We start from the raw sequence: 7,882 nt of genomic DNA, 5'->3' as shown, positions 1-7,882 counted from the left end.
TACAGTGTTTTAATTTAATCAAAAATTAACACTATCGTTGCGATAATATACCTTCCACTTGGGAAAATGGTAAGAAATTGTAAAACGAGCTTCCATGGGTCCGTCAACTATATACTGGGACCTGGGCCGGGTTTCGGAATTTTTCGAAATGTTAAATCCCGGGCTGGGCTAGGATCGGACTTGAAAAATTCGGCCCTTGCAGGTCTCTGAGACCAATTAAATTATAATTGTTTTGTAATAAGAAACTTTTTTTTAAATGTTTAATTCCTTTTAAGTTTAGAAAAAGGCCGTTAATTTTAAGGTATAAGGTTATGCTACCTGAACTTTTTTCTTGAAGGCAAACCTATGCAACAAAATTCTTACCTTGGATATGCCAATTCTTAGGGTGATATTAGAATCAGACATCTCCGTAATCTTGTCAAAATATATTGTATTAAAATATTCTGGTTTTTCCCGGTGATGTAAAAAAGGCGAAATCAAAGGTTCATTTGCTTCTGGCGAAATATATGATAACTTTTTTGCACTGCAATGGATACGAAGGCTTGATTAATAGAACGCTAAGAATAACAATTATCATGGCACTATGAGTCTATCTAAAATTAAACAATGTTAAAGGGTATTTAAGCAAAAGTTAACTTACTTGTCTGAAGCCTAGCTTTAAGCCTATAATCTCACTTGTAATTAGGCCTACTATTTCAATACAGCAGGCCAAAGTATTAGACTTCAGAAAGTTAATGACTCTATCGTGTTTAATATAACAGATTTGTAATATTCATAGCATTACAAGCTTTTTTGAATTTTAAAAAAATATTTAAATGAAATTTTGAAGTCGATGATAAGCAGAAAATAGCAACCGCGATTCCATAAAAACAGCGGCGTTGTTCAAAACTGCTGTTTTAGAAATAGCGTCTGCTGTTTTGGAAAAAAGCAGGTTTTAGCTTGAGTTTTGTAACGGTCATATCGCGAACGCGAAATGGCGTTACCCCTGGTTGCTCCCTGTAACTTTAAAATTAGCGAGCTTGGGGTGGCATGGGAACGAGCATGCCTCGTTTTGCACAGAAATGATTGTGGAAAATTGCTTTATACCCCCTTTTGATCCAAAAATGGAAAACCCTATTGATAGTTACATTTTTTTCTCAAATTCAGTGTTGAGAAATTTCCAGCTGAAATATTTTCGGTCTTCGCTTTTGGGAGTCTTGCAAGATTATAAACGTTAAATACGTATGTAACATTGGATTGTTAGTGGTGGAATATTAACATCCAGTACGGTAAAAATCGTTATTGGGTTGTGGTTAAGGAGATACTTAAATGAACCGACATATTTGTAAGAATCGTATTTGTTTGGTCGTATATTTCAATATAATTATAGACAATACTGGCTTTACAGTTTGTAATTACTGAGTGCACTGCCATCGTGTATCCTAAAAGAATTTCGTTACCCTCTATACCCTTCTCGTACCATATTTGGAAAATTAAATAATTATGTCTCATTCTTGAACGATAACTGAACCATCTTAGATTTATTCAACCATTTGAATACTTCTCGCAGATCTCAACAGTGTGTGAAATTTTATCACACGCATGTTACCAGTAATTGGTCCATTAACGTAGCAAATGTGGATGATTACCAAGAAATAAACCCCTTTGATTTCAATCGTGATTTGATACTATCATAACCAAAACTTCGGTATATCACGACGTTTCGAGGAGACCTTTAGACAATTAATACCAGTCAAAACCTATTGGGGAGAAATTAAAAATTGCTAAACTTGTTTGCAATATAAACCAAGGTTTTGAACGCAGAATTTATCCCAGTCTGTTTATTTTAGCAGTAAAGATCTTCTCAAGACACACATTCTTATCAGTTTGATAAATGGAAATTTCACCGGTGATAAATTATAAAGTGCAACGTCTAATAAATCCGCATCTCTTTTATCGGTATCATCGCCTTTTCGATCTTACGTTGAAATTTAAAAATATCATTTAACCACTTTGGAACAGAAAAACTCCAATGCAAAAACAGATGGACACGCGTAGGTTCAATAGAGAATGATGTACCACAGATATGGATGGAAGTGTCAAGGCTGCCAATCTCAAGACCGGGAGAGGGCCGCCTAATAAAACACGCGGCGGGGAGAAAAAAAACGCGTGTGGCGGCCCTCCCCTGAGAATGAACGAATTTTGGGAAATGAACCAAACATTTGGTGGATTTGTATTTATTCTTGTTTTGGGAGACTTTTTCCAATTGCCTCCGGTTCAAGCAAATCCCGCGTTTATCAAAATCACTTCCGAAGAAGCCAGACTTTGATTCAATTGCATCGGAGGAAGTGATCTTTGGAAGTTTTTTAAATACGATGAACTAACGCAAAATGTTAGACAAGACAACGACCAAAGTTACGCCGACATTCTAAGCAGAGTTAGAATTGCAAATATTTCCGAAGCTGATGTGGCAACCTTAGGAACTAGATTGGTTGCTGGAGGAAATAACATCGAGGTGGCTATGGAGCTTTTCATTAAGCTGTCCAATGAAGGGTTTCAACCAATTTGTTTGATGCCTAAATTAGCCACGTGCGTAAAATTCAACTTTGATATGCTGCGAAAAAACGGCCAGAAAGTTGAAGTCATTCCTTATCAGGATAGACTCGCTGACTATGGCTGAAAAATGAATAAAAACATTCTCAGGAGACTGCAAGGGCTAGAAAACGAACCGTCCAAAACAGGCGGTTTGGAGAGCGAGTCGGTTCTTTGCGTTGGGTGCCGAATAATGGTCAGAAGGAATATCAGTTTTGAAAAAGGCGTTGTAAATGGTAACTGGGTTCAAGAAGGACGAACATGGAAACGTTACTGAGATTTTTCTAAGAGTAACCGAATAACGACGACGCTAACACTGACTTTTTAGTTGAGAAAATTTGCGTCAAATTTTTGCTCATGGCAAACATTTACGTTAAACGCTCCCAGTTTCCCGTCATCCTGGCGTACGCTATTACGATACACAAAAGCCAAGGCATGAGTTTAAAATGCGCCATTATGGATTTGGGTCCGAATTTATTCGGAACTGGCATGGCGTACGTGGCTTTATCGAGAGTGACGTCCTTGGCCGGACTCCATCTATTACAGTTCGATCCGACTGAAATTAAGGCGGATGGACGAGCCATTATGGAGTATAACAGGCTTCGCAAAAAATATAGGCCAGATCTGCCTCTTTTGGAAATAACGGAGTTGTAAGAAAGTCGAGGTAGGAAAAGAAGTGCGCCTACACTATCTAAAAGCCTTTTAGATGGCGAGGAAGAGAGATGTGCAGAAACACCGAAGAAGAAAAGGAAAACCCAACAGAGTTTGGATAGTTTGCCCTTGAAGGGTTTAGCTAACGATGACCAAGTAACGTGCTATTCTAATAGCGTTTTGCAACTACTCTTATTAGTGCCGGAATTAAGAGAATTGGTTAAATCTTACAATGGATCATTCGTTGAAAAACCAGTTTTGCGTTGCCTCCATAACACGATAAACGACATCGAGAGTTCTCAAGGAAGCTTCAGTCGTAAAGGGTTGGAACTGAGAATGGCTGTCGGAAATCATTTTACGCTAATCGATCAACAAGACGCCAGTGAATTTTTGATGGTCCTTTTGACGACACTAAGCCAAGAAATGGAAGCCGATTACTCTAAAGATCTGAAAGATCTTTTTTGGTCAAAGTCGCGAAACGTTACCAAATGCCCCAATTGTCAAGTTGAACAAAATTCGGAGAATATTGTTGAAAGCAACATTTTCAATCTTCCACTAGAAAACCGAGATAAAACTGATTGGAAATCTCTAGAAAAAAGGATGAGATTAACAGAGGTGCCATGCGTATTTTGTAACAACCCAAAAATACAAGAGCGTGATGTATTGATATCCAGCGGGAAGTACGTATTTTTGTGTCTTCTCCGTGGCGATTACAAAGATGGTCGACCAATTAAGATTTCGACCAAAATATCATGTTTTGAAAATCAAAATGTCACTATGAGTAAGATGCTTTTTAAAACTAATGGGGTGATTATTCATAAAGGTGAATCGTTGGCCGAGGGACATTATGTGAACTTTGTGAGAAAAGACAACGGCTGGTACGAGGTCAGTGATACAATGATCAGAAAAAGGGAGAGATTCGTCAGTAACTTGACTGACGTCACTGTTCTGCTCTTGGAAAGAGTCCAGACGCATTAAAGGGAATCTAACGTGCTTGAAGAATACATATCAAATTTACCCCGAGTAAAGTCCAAAATTTCAATATTCGTACCAGGAGCATCATATCTGTCAAAGATATACTAATACTTTCATATTCCCTTTAAAGTAATTTATGACTGGGTAAGATTGTTAATCTTAGAGCAAGTTTAAAGTTAACGATGGTTCTGGAGTAATTTTGATGTTGCCTACTATAATAACTGTGAAAGGGAGAGGAGGGAGGATTGTAGGGCCATGCTATTGTTACGAAAAAAGGCGATGATTCTTGCATTAATTTTAGAATTTTCTAGTGAAGGGTTTTTAGTACTCTGTATTAGTCTTGCCCCAATTGTGTTTTATGTAAAAAACACGCTAAAAACTTAACCCCTGTTGGTAATGCTATGTGATTAAATATAATTCTTTAATAAGCTGGTGAAACTATTGAGACAAACTCATCCTATTAGTTAACATTGAACAGATTTTTGAACTGAGATTTAGACACTCGTATCCAAATTTTAAATAAATACTGATTAAATTTAATATATTCAAAGAGTTTTCTAAATATCAGTTTCGCATCTTCCATTTTTTGTTCTCTTTTAAGCGCGCTATTTTTTTTTAATTAAGACGCCCATAACTTTTTTACATTAACAAGCTAAAACCATTCAAAAACATTAAATTAAATTAATCTAATCTAATATTATCCTGTTACAATATCAAAGATTAGCAAAGCTTTTATGTTTAAGTATTATTTATTAATATGACCATTTCTTTCTATAACTTATCAATAATGTGTACCCGACCCAATTCGATACCACTTACAAAAATTGATTTTTAAACTATTTAATAGTTAGGCTTAAAAATAGCCATATGAACTTATTAACTTGTCCTATAACTAATATCTTACTATTGTTGTATAATTTGTTTTTATAAAGTGTGAAAATTATTTCCCAAATTGTGGTTACCAATACTATATATAGACATTACCCTTGTAATTAAAACAACTAAACCATTTTCCCAATTAATATTCCAGTAAGTTTTACATAATCTCTTTGTGTTTCTCACCAGCTGGGGTAGTCTGTGTGGCAGGTTGCATTGCGTAAATCCAACAGGGGTACAATTTGCAAAGCCTTCTGGAATATTTTTTTCCCAAAAATTAAAAAAAAATTCATTGTCCCTTTGGTAACCCACGCGCAAAACAATAATTGCCATGTTCTAGCAGCACTGTTTCCAAACTTAAAGTTAAGAGTTGCCTGACAAAATTTTGAAAATAGACCCTCAAAATCTTATATTTATATGAACATATAATTGCCAGTAAATTGTAAAGTTTTCTTTCAACCCCCGCCCCTTTACATAACTAATATAACGAAGATTAAAATTATTTCGACATTAATACTACAAGCAGTGCATATTTTCAAGTTTGAAACATACAATTTAAAGACTAATTTCGTACAACTACATGCGTATCGTATCAACACGTGCCAACTGCTAAACTTCAACAGAAAGATAATTCATCATAGCTACTATTACCAGTGTAGTAAAAGATTAAACCTACACAGCTCAAAAATTTGATGATCATCACCATTATAAAAAAAACCACAAAAAGTCTTCGATAGACAAATCAAAAAATATATTCAACTTCTCCACCGAAATAACAGACACTTTAGACTGGCGTGTTCAAAGAGTGAGAGCGTCTTTGGATTAAGAACAGCAGAGATATTCAAGGAAATAACCTTTCGATTGGCTTGAGTCAGTGTCTATAGAACATCAAGCTGTATCCAGGCCAAATAATACATCCCACCTCTTCGGTTTCCCTATATAATTACGTTACGGCTTGGCAAGCCGTGCCTACAAGTTCATCAACACAATAGAAGTTCATAACAGCTATGGATTCGCAAAAAAACCTTTTTCGGGCAAAAGTTGCCTCCACGTTGTTAAAATTTAGAATAGCAATGGTTTGTTACTAAAATTATGTACTTGACTATGTCGGGAGTTGGGCGCACTCCTGTAAGTCAAGCTTCTGGGCGACAAAGTTTTGAGGGAATAAGGGACTTGTCAGCATGCCTACCCTACAGGAACTGACTACCCCGCGTCCGCGGGTGGTGAAATACCCCAAATCCCGCTCCTTCACCACTCGATTAAACCTCAAGTACTTCACTCTTTACTCTAAAATACCAACTGATTAACCTTGGATTTCAATTTTCATCAAAACGCCTTAAAGCTAATATACCATGATGGTATATTACAATGTTTAACGGACGTTTGCCAAACAAAACAAGGTCGAGGGAACCAGTAAAAAAATTCTGCCAATTAATGACGTTAAGCAGTAGTGCCATCTGAGTTCAATAGTAATAAATATAGAAAAAAAACTAAAATCAACTGTATTGGAGATCTCGCTACCAAACACAAGGCACCTCATTAACTCTCTGAACTGAACTGCAGATTCTACATCAACAAAACAAAATCAAGCGCGATGGAACCAGTAAAAAAACTACAATTAATGGCATTAACTACCAACGCCATCTGAGTTCAATAGTAATAAATATAGAAAAAAACCTAAAATCAACTGGATTGGAGATGTCACTAACGAAATACAAGGCACCTCATTAACTCTCTGAACTAAACTGCAGATTCTACAATAGCAAATCACTACCCTTTTAAAAAGCATCTTTAAGTATATTAGAAGTAATTTAACAAACTCCCCTTCCCTTTTTTTATACTTTAAAAAACTATAATATTAAAACACATGCTTACTATTTTTCTGGCAATTATATAGTCTCAATTTGACAATCCTAGGATTAAATGTGTGTAAATATTTTTTCATCATTGAATTATTCACTTGAGAGATTAACAAAATTATTATAGGCATTCATACGATGATGTTTAACTCTCACACTTTTAAATCCAACCTTCACGTATGACTGTCTTTGAACATTTTTTTAATCCCTCTCACGCATTCATTGTGAAACTTACATTTCATATTCATTTAAAATAAATTATAGTTACTCTTAGCTTTTCCCTGTCAAGGTCTATTTTTTGGCAGCAGGACGCAATCGCTAATTATCCTCAAAAGCCTTTCTGGTGTCAAAAACAATTTTCTTTGGAAAAACCCTTTAAAATATGCAACTTTTACCTTTAAACGTAAAAAACAATATTTTTATTGACTGGAATAAATTTATAATGAATACCATAATTAAATAACAACTAGGGAAATTGAGCCCAAATTGCATGCTGTAAATAAACGTGGCAAGTATCAAACCAAATGTTTATTTAAATAAATAATTTGCGCCTTCCAATATCATAATCATGCGTGTTTAAAAACTTGAAAATAGTCAAACAAAAACATTCTTAATGCAATTTAGTACTTGAAAGTAATTTTTAAACAGGCATTACTTAAAAACATTCCTATTTGTATTTTAACTATTATATGAAATAATATTATTAACCCTAAATTTTGTCATCAATAAATTACCGTAACTGTCATTTAACTTTATTTATTAAAAATAAAATAGTTTACAGGGCATAAAATAACATTAATTTCATGATTACAAGTAAATAATAATTTAATCCTGTTATTTCCTATATTTAATGATAAATCAAAGCATACTTCCATTGCCTGACCTCCTAGCATTCTGGCAAATCATTTAAACACCAACTTCAATTTCCCAAAGGCTGAATCCAATTAGAA

The 7,882-nt window shown here is 35.0% G+C and overlaps 1 long non-coding RNA gene across 1 annotated transcript; it reads right to left on the bottom strand.

The window, feature by feature from the left end:
* Positions 1–3,587: 3,587 nt before the first annotated feature.
* On the bottom strand, positions 3,588–7,026 carry LOC149659353 (uncharacterized). The gene is made up of 3 exons (XR_016369839.1): positions 6,949–7,026; positions 3,708–3,777; positions 3,588–3,633 (listed from the first exon to the last, which is right to left on the bottom strand). It is a non-coding gene; the product is annotated as an uncharacterized LOC149659353 (long non-coding RNA).
* Between the last annotated feature and the right edge of the window lie 856 nt (positions 7,027–7,882).

The sequence above is a fragment of the Phalangium opilio genome, unplaced genomic scaffold (genome assembly GCF_054372755.1).
Source record: "Phalangium opilio isolate 3A_F unplaced genomic scaffold, DU_Popi_V2 ptg000073l_1, whole genome shotgun sequence".
NCBI classification, from domain to species: Eukaryota; Metazoa; Arthropoda; class Arachnida; order Opiliones; family Phalangiidae; genus Phalangium; species Phalangium opilio.
This window is presented reverse-complemented; position numbering and strand designations above follow the sequence as displayed.